This window comes from Camelina sativa, chromosome 18 (assembly GCF_030686135.1).
Source record: "Camelina sativa cultivar CO46 ecotype springtype chromosome 18, ASM3068613v1".
Classification (NCBI taxonomy): Eukaryota; Viridiplantae; Streptophyta; class Magnoliopsida; order Brassicales; family Brassicaceae; genus Camelina; species Camelina sativa.
Genome location: NC_141897.1, coordinates 16246728 through 16260981, shown reverse-complemented (window position 1 = coordinate 16260981; position 14254 = coordinate 16246728). Strand labels below are relative to the sequence as shown.

The window sequence follows — 14254 nt, the reverse complement described above, 5'->3', positions numbered from 1 at the left end:
AGAGATTCCCAAATTAATCTTGCAGAACAGAGGAAATCCAAGTGAGTTCAGAGGCAGTAGCAGCAAGAGCTCGGTATTCAGCTTCAGTAGAGGACCGTGACACAGTTGGTTGTCTCTTAGCCGACCAAGAAATAACATTTGATCCCAACAAGACACAAAAACCAGATGTTGAACGATGGGTATCCTTACAACCCGCATAGTCACTGTCACTATAGGAAACAATAAAGAGATTTGTGCTCCTAGAAATATGCAAACCCATTGCAGACGTGCCACGAAGATAACGAAGGATGCATTTGAGGAGACCAAAGTCAGAGACTGTAGGAGAGTGCATCCGCTGGCAAATGAAGTTGACTGCAAATTGGATATCAGGACGCGTAATTGGCAGGTACTGAAGCTTCCCAGCGAGACTCCGAAAGTAAGATGGCTCAGAGAACAATCGTTTGTCCTGAAAGACGTGATCAAGTCGCAAGGGAAGTGGTGTGTGACATGAATTATAGTTGGACATATTAGCATGGTGAAGGATTTCTTCAGTGTATTTAGTTTGATGAAGAAACAGACCTTGAGGATGAGACTTTGCTTGGATGCCAAGGAAATAGTGCAAGTTAGATAAATATTTCATTGCAAAGCGAGATTTGAGCTCCGCAATGAGAGACTTAAATAACGTAGGATTGGATCCAGTGAGAAGTATGTCATCGACATATAGCAAAAGGACCAGGATGTTACCATTATGATGATAGGTGAACAACGACGAATCCACTTTGCTGCAGACAAAACCAAAACTCCAAGAGATAGTCGCTAAACTTGTCATACCAAGCACGAGGGGCTTGCTTCAAGCCATAGAGAGCCTTTCGCAAAGAGCAGACATGATTCGGGTAAGCAACATCTTCGAAACCCGGTGGCTGAATCATATACACCTGTTCTTGTAAGTCACTGTGAAGAAACGCATTCTTCACATAAAGTTGAGTAATAGCCCAGTTCTTCGTCGTGGCAACGGTAAGCACAATCCTGATGGTAGAGGTTCAAACAACCGGACTATAAGTCTCATTAAAGTCAACCCCAAGTTCTTGGTTGAAACCTTTGGCAACAAGGCGCGCCTTAAGCTTATTCACCGTGCCATCAGCATTAAGTTTAACGGTGAAAACCCATCGACACCCCAAAATATTCATCTCATCCGTAGCTGGAATCAAGGACCATGTATGATTCTTATAAATGGAGTCAAGCTCATCTAACATAGCTTGTCTCCATCCCGGATGAGCCAGAGCCTCTACTACAATTGTCGGAAGAGACGAAATTGTTTTACTAGCCACAAGAGCATACCTTGGATTTAGTTTGTGAATGCAAGCTTTAGACCGTGTATTCATTGGATGAAGTGATGAGGTTGTCGTGGTGTGATCCGTATCTGTAGTGGGAGAAAGAAGATTGAATGTCCTCTGTTGTGAGAGTGGAATCATCTCCTGAGGGTGACACTGCATGACTCGGTGATGGACAGGTTATGTCATCTTGAGGGTACTCCACCACACAATCAAGTGACAATGGATTACTTGTTGTAGGTTGCGCTGGAATAACCGGAATGTTCGAAATTGAGCATCAGTAGACTGCCAAGCCCCAAGTAGACAAGTTTTATGTTCTGTAACCAGCTCTCTATACTTATCCATGAAGGAAAAACATGATTCATCAAAGATGGCATGCCGACTAATGTAGACATGACCAGTTGGTGGGTAGAGACACCTATAGCCTTTGTACTGAGGATGATAGCCTAGAAAAACACATTGGAGAGAGCGAGGATCGAACTTATGTTGTGTGAATGGGCGAAGACAGGGGTAACATGCAGCACCAAATACACGGAGAACAAAATAATCCGGTTTCTTCATGAATAACACCTCAGGTGGACTCTGCTGATTCAATACCTTGGATGGAAGCAAATTGCCTATAAAGTTGGCAGAATAGAATGCCTCAACCCAATATTTAAGAGTCATTTTGCTATGAAACAGCATCAACAGACCAAGCTCAATTAAATATCGATGTCTTCGTTCGGCTATGCCATTTTGTTGTGGCGTGGATGGACACGACATTTGATGATGAATACCGTGATTCTGTAAGTGTGTTCGAAAGCGACTACTAATGAACTCACCACCACCATCGCTTTGAAAGACTTTGATCTTTCTACTAAATTGATTCTCAATTTGTTTTGGAAACCAATAAACACATCACAGAAATCCGACTTTACTTTGAGAGGAAATATCCAAGAGTATCGAGAAAACTCATCCACAAAAACAGCATAAATAACGGAAACCTTGAATGGATACAACTGGGGAAGAAACCCAAAGATCATAATGAAGTTGATCAAGAGGGTTCATAACATTTGAAGTAGAAGAATAAAAAGGAAGCTGACAACTCTTTCCCATTTGGCAAGGTTCACAAACGGAAGTAGTGCTGCTCTTATTGATTGAAATTGCCTTGCTGGTTTGTAGAAGTTGAAGAACCTGAAAGTTTGCATGACCAAGACGCTGATACCACACCATATCACTTGCAGCAACTTGTCGATTTGAATAAAAAGCAACAAACTCTGGATTCTTCAACACATAGAGCCCTTCATTATGCGGCCTCTTGTCACAACCTTCTGAGTTTGTTAGTCAATAATATATACAACATTAGAATCAAAGATTACACCACAAGGGTAATCATCACACAACTTTGAAACCGAGAGCAAATATTTGTGCATAGACGGACATACAAGAACATCACAGAGGGGAATACTACATGCGGTTGTGGTAAGAGTGGTAGATCCAACATGTGTGATCGGTTGATGTGTACCATCAGCAACCATCACATTTTCAGGACCATTGTAAGGTGTCGCAGATTGAAGAGAGTCCACTGTTGGAGTGATATGAGCAGTAGCTCCAGAGTCAGTCAACCACTCTCGACCACTAGTGTCTGAAACTTGTAACGCAGCAAGGGCTTGTGGAACATCATCACTTTGGTATGAAGTATCAAACCGGTTCCAACATTTAAGGGCAACATGGCCAACACGACCACAAATCTGACATACATGTCGAGGATTAGAGGAGTACCAGACTAATTCGGGTTCCAACCAGAGGAGTTAACTTGTTGGGAAAATCCTCTGCCCCGGGTTGAGTATCCTCCTTGTCCTCGATGACCTCCACGACCCCTCTGTCCAGAACCATGATAGCCGCCTCTCTGAGTTTGGAAATCAAGATGTGGTGATACATCAGATTGAGTCTTGTACGACTGTAGCTTCGAATCAAATCCAGAAATCTCCAAGACAACATCATTGAACATTGGGGATGGTGTGCGAGACATCGAGCTTTGAAGAACGGTAGTTATTGGGAAAGGTGAAGATCTTCATATTCTCATCAACTGGTTTGCCAATGGAGCTCAAGTTGTCACACACAGCTCGAAACTCACGGCAATACGTAGTAAAGTTTCTAACCTTGATGTTCAGGAGCTGCAATCGGCGTCGAAGGTCAAAATCGCGAGAAACAGAGCTTTTGTGGAAGTTTCCAGCAAGAGACAACCAGACATCTTGAGATGTAGACAAGGCATGAACTAGTCCCAACACTTCTTCAGTGAGAGTACCAAAGATCCATGACTTTATGAGCTCGTCTGTATAGATACAAGCTTCATGCTCCCGATTTGGAGCTTCGACGACGTTAGTGACAATAGTCGCCGGAGGTTTGACAATGCTTCCATGAACAAAACCGAGAAGTTTCTGACAGCGGAGAAGAGACTCAAACTGTGTTTTCCACAGGAGATAATTGCTATCACTCAGTTTTATTATGACTGAGCTAGCTACATGGAGAAACGACGATAACGGGTAATGACCAGGACCCTCTGCCATGACAGCACCGGTTAGGTTTTAAGAGAGCTCTGATACCATGTGAATAATATAGAATAGGAGAGTTTTACTGAATAATACTTTATTTTATTAATTCAATCTCAAGAAACTTTACAATGGATATAGTGAGCTTATATATTAGCAAACAGAACATTTTAGAGTTCTATCTTAGGGTAGGATTGAAGTCCACTTGGCTAACATCTAGCCGCACACCTCAGCTGAGATATCATTGAATTGGTTAGCCAGTACAATAGGGGAGCAGCAAGTTGGTATAGCTTTCTTCATGCTCTGCACCGGTTGTGAAGTTGTCGGTCAATGTTCCGGAGAAGGGAATCTGATGCAGAGCAGGACCACCTTGTTGCAAAGCAGGACCATTTGTCCTCTTATGTTGAGAGGATGATGACTTTTGACCATATGGGCCTTGAGAGGCATTTGCAGCTTGGGCTTGAGGCTTTATACTTTCAATAACTAACATTATATATATATATATATATATATATATATATATATATGCCTGAATTACGTGATTTTGAAGAAGTGGATGGTCTAAAGAAGGCTGATCTCGTATGAAGATTATGAGAATGGCTTTGCTGAGCATGATGAGAATGGCTTGGCTGAGGGTGATGACTCTTACGTGAATGGCTTCGATGAGGATGAGGATGGACGTTGTCATCAACTCATATTCCTATGAAGAAGAAGCATATATGTAATAAATTACTTATGTAATAAGTTAAATATATCATCTTGGAATTTAAATGCTTTACCTTTTAAATTGTTACGAGGCTTAAATTTTTTTTGACTTTGATGCATATTTTAAGCAATTTAATCTGCTAATTTCAAGTGAAAAAAGCTATCAAATTGTTGTAGTTATGTCTTGCTAGTACCATTATATAATACAGTGAAACAATACATCTTCATTAGCATGCAATGATTACATACTAGATTAAATCTTAGATATTTCCGGATTATGATCAAAAAAATATTAAATTCATTAAATATTTAAAATAGAAAATTTTGAAAATTAAGTTAAATCATACATGTAATTATATAGAATAATATTGAACACACAATCAAATCATTCACCGATTGAAAATTACATTTTTTTTTTCAGAATTTTCCTATATTATGTTAATTACTAATTTTTACACATCAAATTTTGTATATTTTAATCACTTTCTGTATAAACTTCTTTTACTATATGTTTATAACAAATAATAATTACAATTAAATTGCACATAATTTTCTATTAAAATTAGTAATTTAATAGATGACTTAACTATAATATTTAGTCATATAATAGATTAATTTTTATTTTATACACTTCAAAAAAATATTAATTGCAATCCTTTTTTTATAATTTTTTTAATTTTTTTCTATAATTTTAAAATAAATTTTATTTTCACATGTGTCAAAATATTATCGATATACTTTGACACATGTCGCGATTATGAATTACTAACTTTGAAAACCAAGCTTTATATAGATACTACATAAAGGCCCGCACGATGTGCGGGTATTGAGATTGTTGAAGAGATTAAATCTTAAATCCTAAACAATTTTTTTTTAAATATAAAAGAAATATTATTTCTTGAAGTAAATATATAAATAATTAGAGAAAAAATCATATTTGTATTTACCTTCATACATTTATTTATATATCTATATATTATAACAATTATTACAATAATCTAAAGCTAAATTATACCCCATCAAAATCATATTTGTATTTACCGTCATACACTTATTTATATTTTTATATTTTTAATATATTATAACAATTATTATAATAATCTAAAGCTAAATTGTACCCATACCAAAACTTTTGCCAAATACTCATCATTAAAAATATTATTACTGTTAAATTTCAAAAACGTTTCACAACTTATTACAAAATAATTTACATACAAAGAATTCATCAAAGCAACATACAATGTAGTAACCCACATACAATTTTACGGTATGTTTCACCATTAAAAATATGCTCTTAAACCCTAAATTATTTTATTGTTAAAGTATGTTCTTTATCACCACTTATAAAATGTCTTTTAGACAAATTATATGTTGCTTGGTATAATTATAGTTCTTATAATTACTAAAATTGTATTGTGACATAATTTCTTTAACCATTAATTTTTTTTGCTCCAAAGATATTTTGGATGAAAAACTGGTGAAAATTATCTACTCTATTATAATGATTTTATGATCAACCCAATTAAAGTTGAGAAATTGAAAGAAAGGTAATATCACATAATAAAAATAAAAATTTGAATATTATAATCATGATGGTATATATAAAGCCTTAGATAATTCATATATACAAAATAAAAACTTTATAAACAATCCAAAACATGATTTATGTCATAATCACGTTAAGGATCGATGCCTTATTTACTCCTCAGGAGTATCGCATTGTATCAAAACTACTTAGAACTATGACCTCATCTTAAATATTCTCGAATCGTAAGTTCTCAACTTATTTCTATCCGAATCTTTAAAACTTATAACGCTACTAACTGTAGAATTACTTTTGGAACCTCCATCAGTGTCTCCATCCTCGATTAATTTAGCGGGCTTTATATACTTTGATTCCATTTCATTGAGTCTAATAGCTTCCATTGAAGAACCCACACAAATAAAAGACCCAAAATAGATTTGCAAAATTATATCAGAAAAAAATCAAAGATAAAAGCTTTTGATATAAACATGTAAATTTTATGTATATATAATGTTATTTTCTTAATTAGTTGTTCCTATTATGTTTCAAAAATAATGATTCTTTTGACATAATTTATGTTATTTTTTTAGATTTGTTATTCACTATTTCTTGCAATAATATACATGCTTAATAAATTGTTTTTTTGTTTATACATGTCAAAATCTAATTGAAAAAAACACATATAATATAATAAGCGTAAGATATCTGTTAGATTCGCTTGCAAGATATATGTGGTTAAATTTGATGGTTCAAATGTTTGCTAGTTTTAACTTCTTTTTATTGTTTGTAATAAATCCTGAAATATATATTTTTGTTAGATGAAAATGTTTCGACAAAAAGAGAAAAAGTTAAAAATTAAAAGTTGTTACCATTTTCTTAGCTGCATAGTTGTAAGCTGGAGTCTCTATATTTTGTTAAATAATATTAGTCAATTATGAAAAAAATATGTATGTGAAGCTGAATCTGAGTTTTATACTTACGTATTGATTTAGTTTGTCGACCATTGCCTGAAGTGTAGCTAGTTTCAGTCGCATATGAGGTTCATCGGTAAGCGCCTTTTCCATCATAACAATCTGATTATTATTCATAATGGTTCTATTCCTTTTCTTGGCTGACTTTTCATTATTTTCACAGTTTTGGTTTCCATTTGTAGTGCTCATGTTTGAAAATTCTAATTCAGTTTGATACATTGGAATGACGTATTCCTCTCTATATATATGACAAAGATCTGAGAGAATACATATCTTTATATTTGAATTCTTTTTCTTTTAATATTAGGCAAGGAATTTAATATAACATAGGATTGTTTTGTATAAGTTAATTATTGTAAAAATTTTAGGATAAATATATATATATATATATATATATATATATATATATATATATTTTAAGATTAGGCCAAGAAATTCAATATAACGTAGACGATTCCTTTTTCTTTAAAATTACAAAATTGTATAATTTAATATAATTTTTAAAATTATTATTTTAATAATCTACAACATAATAAGATTTTGACACATGTCGCGATCTTATGAATTAGTAACTTTTGAAACCATACTTTATATAATAAGATATAGAGGGTGTATTTATAATTATATTCTTTTTAGGATTAACAAAAAAAATTAATATAATAATATTACAATTATCTTATTCTTTGTTTTGCCAAGCTTGAAAACTGTGATTTATGATCATTAAAATTAACACATGTCACGATCTGATGAGTTACCAACTTTGATATTTAATCGTTAAAATTGATACTTATCACGATCCGGTGAGTTTTTAATTTTGATCGTGAAACTAAAACGTGTCACGATCTAGTTTGATATTTAATCGTTAAAATTGACACGTGTCAAGATCTGGTGAATTTTTCAACTTGATATTTAATCGATAAAACTGACACATGTCACGATCTAGTGAGTTACTAACTTTAAGAACTAAAGTTTATATAATAAGATGTTATCTTTATAATATAGCAAGTTAGTATGACATAGCAAAAGATCTTACAAAAATTTTAAAGCTACTAGATAAGATCATATATATATTAGCTAATATAAAATGAGAAATATATCATATATAATTTATTTAATGGAATGATTCATTGATTTATGACTTATCTTATAATTCCTCTCTTTTGATCTCTTTCCCAAAACAAATAAAATCACATAAAGTTATGAGAACTGGTGTCCCAGCCTTGCTTAGAAAAATCTTCTACTATATTATTATTATATATACATGTACTTTGACAAGACAATACACAAAAAAAAAACATATCTTGATTACTATCTAACTGGAAATAATTTGTAATGTCTTCCCAACTTTTGACGCTCCTCGTCATCCTATCTGCGGCTGTGATCTACCACATCCCCGTTGTGACTTGTATTGAACCATGGTGTGTGGCGTTGCCTGAAACCACACCAGAGCAGTTACAAGCCAACATTAAATTTGCTTGCGAAAAAGTCGATTGTTCACCGATCCAATACGGTGGATATTGTTATTATCCTAATACTTTACTAGACCATGCGTCGTTTGTCATGGATATGTACTACCAGAGCCATGGTCGCACTGTTAATGCTTGTGACTTTAACCATTCCGGATACCTTATTTATTCCGACCCAAGTCAGGGAACATGTATCCATTGAGTTTAATAATAAAGGAACTTTTTATAAAACTTATAAATTACGTTTGCATCCCTAAGATAAAATTAATGTAATTGTTGTATTAAATTAAATCTTCAGAAGTTTCAATGTTCTTAGCGATCACATATATCTTATATAATTAAGTGGAAAATCCTCTTAATCATATGTTTTAAGAAGTTGACACATAGGCACTCTTCATTTTGAATTTTGACATGTGTCATCTTTTAAACTTAAATCTTATAATTATTTATTTTTGTTAATTTCAGTTAAATTTAAACCAACCTCAAATACACGGTTATCCATCTTTTATGGATTTAATTATAAATTTATATTAGAAATGTATATGAATAATATAAAATTCCAGCATTTTATTTTTTCGTTTTTCTCATTTATTTTAATAACCAAAGATCAAACTAATTAAATTTTAATATAATTGCATATTGTAATGTAAATGAAAGGTTTATTATCGAACTACACATGTTCTATTAATAATATTTTTATAATAAAGTAGAGAATCCTCTCTAATCACATGCTCTAAGATGTTGACACATAGACACTCTTTCTTTTGACATGTGTCATATTTTAAATTTAAATTTTATAATAATTTATTTTTGTTAACTTTAGTTAAAGTCAAACAAATCAAATCCAAGTACACTATTATCCATATTTAATAGGTTTAATTATAATTTTATATTAAAAATTTATATGAATAATATTATTCCAGCATTTTATTTTGTCCTTTTTATCATTTATTTTAATAACCAAATATCAAACTAATTTTTTAAAAAAATAAATGCATATTGTAATGTATATGAAATAGTTTTTATCAAACTACACATGTCATATTAATGTATTTTTTTGAGAATTTGTTAGAAATACCCTTTTTGATATACCCCTTTTTAAAAATACCATTTTTTTTTGCTATTTTCATTTTGAGACATTTGTTGCAATGTTCGGATTTAGAAATGATATGTATGGCATTTTGAGTCTTCTATGTATAAAGTTCATATAAATTTATTTCTTGCTATATATATATATATATATATATATATATATATATATATATAGATTTTAGAGCATAGCCAAATGTGAGAAATATATTATAGCAACAATATATAGCTATACTTGACAAAACCATAGTACAAATATACAGCTACTATTAATTATAATATGACAAATAAATAACGCTACTAATAATTTTAATATAACGATAATATGGCGCTAATATAGAGCGATAATTAATAGCATAGGGAAAAAGCGTTATTGTATGTGCTCCCTTTAAGATAGCACCGACAAAGACAGCGTTTACGAAATCGCTATCAAAACGATATAATAGCGTTTTCGTGTGCTAAGAATACACATATTCCTTGTAGTGGTCATATCTAATTGAAAAGAAGATAAAATGAGTAAAAACTGAGCTAAAAAAAAGTTGACGGTAATAGATTTAGGATCCTGTGGAGAATATGACCGTGAAATTACCATTTTTCTTATTAATTTCACATATTTTTCTATTAAAATTAGTAATTTAATAGATAACTTAACTATAATATTTAGTCATATAATAATTATTTTTTTTTATATACTTTAAAAAATATTAATTGCAATCCTTTTATTTTTAGAATTTTTTACTTTTTCCTATAATTTTTAAATAAAATTTATTTTCACATGTGTCAAAATATTATCGATATACTTTGACACATGTCGCGATTATATGAAATACTAACTTTGAAAAGGAAGCTTTATATAGATTTGTTATCTTTATAATATAGCAAGTTAGTATGACATATCAAAAGATCTTACAAAAATTTTAAAGCTACTAGATAAGATCATATATATATTAGCTAATATAAAATGAGAAATATATCATATATAATTTATTTAATGGAATGATTTATTGATCTATTACTTATCTTATAATTCCTCTCTTTTGATCTCTTTCCCAAAACAAATAAAATCACATAAAGTTATGAGAACTGGTGTCCCAGCCTTGCTTAGAAAAATCTTCTACTATATTATTATTATATATACATGTACTTTGACAAGACAATACACACAAAAAAAACATATCTTCATTACTATCTAACTGGAAATAATTTGTAATGTCTTCCCAACTTTTGACGCTCCTCATCATCCTATCTGCGGCTGTGATCTACCACATCCCCGTTGTGACTTGTATTGAACCATGGTGTGTGGCGTTGCCTGAAACCACACCAGAGCAGTTACAAGCCAACATTAAATTTGCTTGCGAAAAAGTCGATTGTTCACCGATCCAATACGGTGGATATTGTTATTATCCTAATACTTTACTAGACCATGCGTCGTTTGTCATGGATATGTACTACCAGAGCCATGGTCGCACTGTTAATGCTTGTGACTTTAACCATTCCGGATACCTTATTTATTCCGACCCAAGTCAGGGAACATGTATCCATTGAGTTTAATAATAAAGGAACTTTTTATAAAACTTATAAATTACGTTTGCATCCCTAAGATAAAATTAATGTAATTGTTGTATTAAATTAAATCTTCAGAAGTTTCAATGTTCTTAGCGATCACATATATCTTATATAATTAAGTGGAAAATCCTCTTAATCATATGTTTTAAGAAGTTGACATATAGGCACTCTTCATTTTGAATTTTGACATGTGTCATCTTTTAAACTTAAATCTTATAATTATTTATTTTTGATAATTTCAGTTAAATTCAAAAAAATCAAACCCAAATACACTATTGTTCATCTTTTGTAGATGGAGCATTTTCAAAAATACCCCTTTTCCTATGTCATTTTTAAAAAATACACTTTCATTTTGTCCTTTTTAAAAAATACCCATTTTCTATGTATAAAATGACTAAATTATAAATACTAAATTTCAAATACTAAACCATATCCTATCAAAACTATATCCTAAATGTAAAATAGAGAACCCAAGCATAAAAAGAAAATACTAAAAACTAATTTAACATATTGTAATTGTATAAAAGAGAGCAAAAAGGAAAATGTTCAAAACAAAATGGGTATTTTTAAAAAGAGGCATCTCAAAAAGAATATTTTTAACAAATTCTCTTTAAAGATTTAACTATATATATATATATATGTATATTAAAATGTTTATGAATTATATTATCCCATCATTTAATTTATTTTCTCATTTATTTTAGTAACTAAAGATCAAACTAAAATATTTTAAAATAATTGCATATTATAATGTAAATGAAAGGGTTCTTATCAAACTACACATGTCCTATTGATAATTGAAACGATCCGACCCGTTTTTTAAATAATAATAATAATAATAATAATCTCAACTAGTGGTCTCGTACCCACTAGCCACCTAACCACAATGACACAACAGCGGATAACATAAACCGACACCATCAAACCAATAACCTATAAATATTAAATCAATAATTCAAGGGATTCAATCCAGCAGATTCATAAACATAAAACCATCAACCTAGCAATGTTCTAATGACCCAACTCTAACAACCTAACCGAAGTCAGACCACAATCAATGAGTCACTAGAACATCCTCCTCTTCATCGCCTTGATTCCACGATCACACTTTGCCTTTACCTGCACCACAACACATATAAGATGCATGAGTATTTTATAAACACTCAGTGAGACAATCCTTCCATCTATTGGGCTATACACACAAGCAATTGAGATAACTCTAACCATCAAACAACAATCAACAAACAAACAACAAACCAGGGCAACCGCATCGACAGACACCAACCCATGCATCGACCGACACCAACCAATGCATAGACCGACACTAATTGGGGTTGCATCGACCGACACAAGCTTGCATCGATCGACGCAAAACTTGCCTGCATCGACCGACACTAACACTGCATCGACCGACGCATGCTCAATATTACACGGAATCCCTAATTGCATCGACCGACACCTCTACATGGTATTGATCGACGCTCCTAGATCAAATCGCGCCGTCCTTGCATTGTATCGACCGACACTCAAAGTTCATTGATCGACACACATATCGAGCATCGTTTGTTCCCGAAGCTTCTCGCCGGATTTCCGTTCCTATGGGCCTCTGTTTGATAATAATTGATATCCTTAATTATTTTTATGGGCCTCTGTTTGATAATAATTGATGTCCTTATTTTTATGGGCCTTCATTTGTTTTAGTCACATCCAATTTTGCATACATGCTTAAGACAAATTTACATAAAATCGGTCTAATAAATGTAATATAAACGATCTTCTTAATTGTATCTCAATCAAAGGTAAATTATTAGAAGACAAATAATTTAACTTACCTTAACAGTTAACAACCTTAGCTATATATACAGTACTTCACCTTCCTGTACTATTGAATGTTAAATTCCTTAATAAACTTTACAGGATATCCCAACGACATAATAAGAAAGAAAATTATCAATGCCTTTCTTATTAGTTATTACTACCATTGAGACTCACGTTTAATGTTTCTAAAATCATCGATTTTAAAATTGACTAAATTGAATCAGACATTGATCTTCTACTTGGTCACCAAGGATTACATTAACTACTACCCTTTATCACTAAACTCTACACACCAGTATAAATAATTCTACTTGATATCATCTCACCTCACACGAATGTCAAAATGTGAAATTGGAGACATCAAATCGATTGGAGATGAGTTTGAATGTGTTTTCGTGTGGAATATGAAACGAAGAAACATTAGAATGAATCAACAATCTCCGGTTTTTTTTTCTTTCTCTATATTTCCTTTTTTTTTATTTTGCTTAAAATTTTGCAAGCCTAAGTCCAGGATGTAATATTTGATCCAATCCCAAAAAAACAATTGCCAAAAAAGCCATTCCAAAATTGATAGATCAACTTAAAAGGTTGTTATTTCAATATACTTATGTTTTTAATCCTTTTTATGGGACTAAAAAATATTAATATTTTTAAACTTAATAATTATTGTTATGTTTATAAGTAAATTATACGCTATTATTTGATTAAGTCACAATATTGCTAATGATTAAATTATTTTACACAATCTTGTTGAATTAACTTTATTTGATATGTCAAATATTTTAATATTCATAGTATTGACCATAACATAAAATGAAGATTTTAACCCGTATGTCTACTAATGTCATTTCAAACCATCTTTTTTGAAACTCGTCCTGCTATATTAACCACATTCTATAGTATTTTGAACTTTTTATAAATTTACATATTCATAATATTTTAAAGTTCTTATTAAGTTGATATCAATAATAATATTTAAAAATGTAAATGTTTTAAATTTTTTAAAAATTTTATATATAATTTTGTAAGATTTTACAGGTTTTTAGTTTTAGTATTAAAACTATATGTATATATATAATGATAATGTTTTCAGGATTTAACCCATGATACATTGAATTTAAAATATACAATTATACTAAGTTTAATTTTTTTAATCAAACCCATTAAAACAAAGCTCAATAATGAACCATAATACTAAAAGAACAGCCCAATTAACCGTTTTCATCTTTTTCCAACCTTTTGACGCACCTTCATCCCAAATCAACGTTTCTTC

At 31.4% G+C, this 14254-nt stretch overlaps 2 pseudogenes; both read left to right on the top strand.

Annotated features, from left to right (window-relative positions):
* Positions 1-8320: 8320 nt before the first annotated feature.
* On the top strand, positions 8321-8819 carry LOC104761384 (major pollen allergen Ole e 10 pseudogene; annotated as a pseudogene).
* A 1907-nt stretch (positions 8820-10726) lies between these two features.
* LOC104761383 (major pollen allergen Ole e 10 pseudogene) lies at positions 10727-11251 on the top strand (annotated as a pseudogene).
* Positions 11252-14254: the final 3003 nt, after the last annotated feature.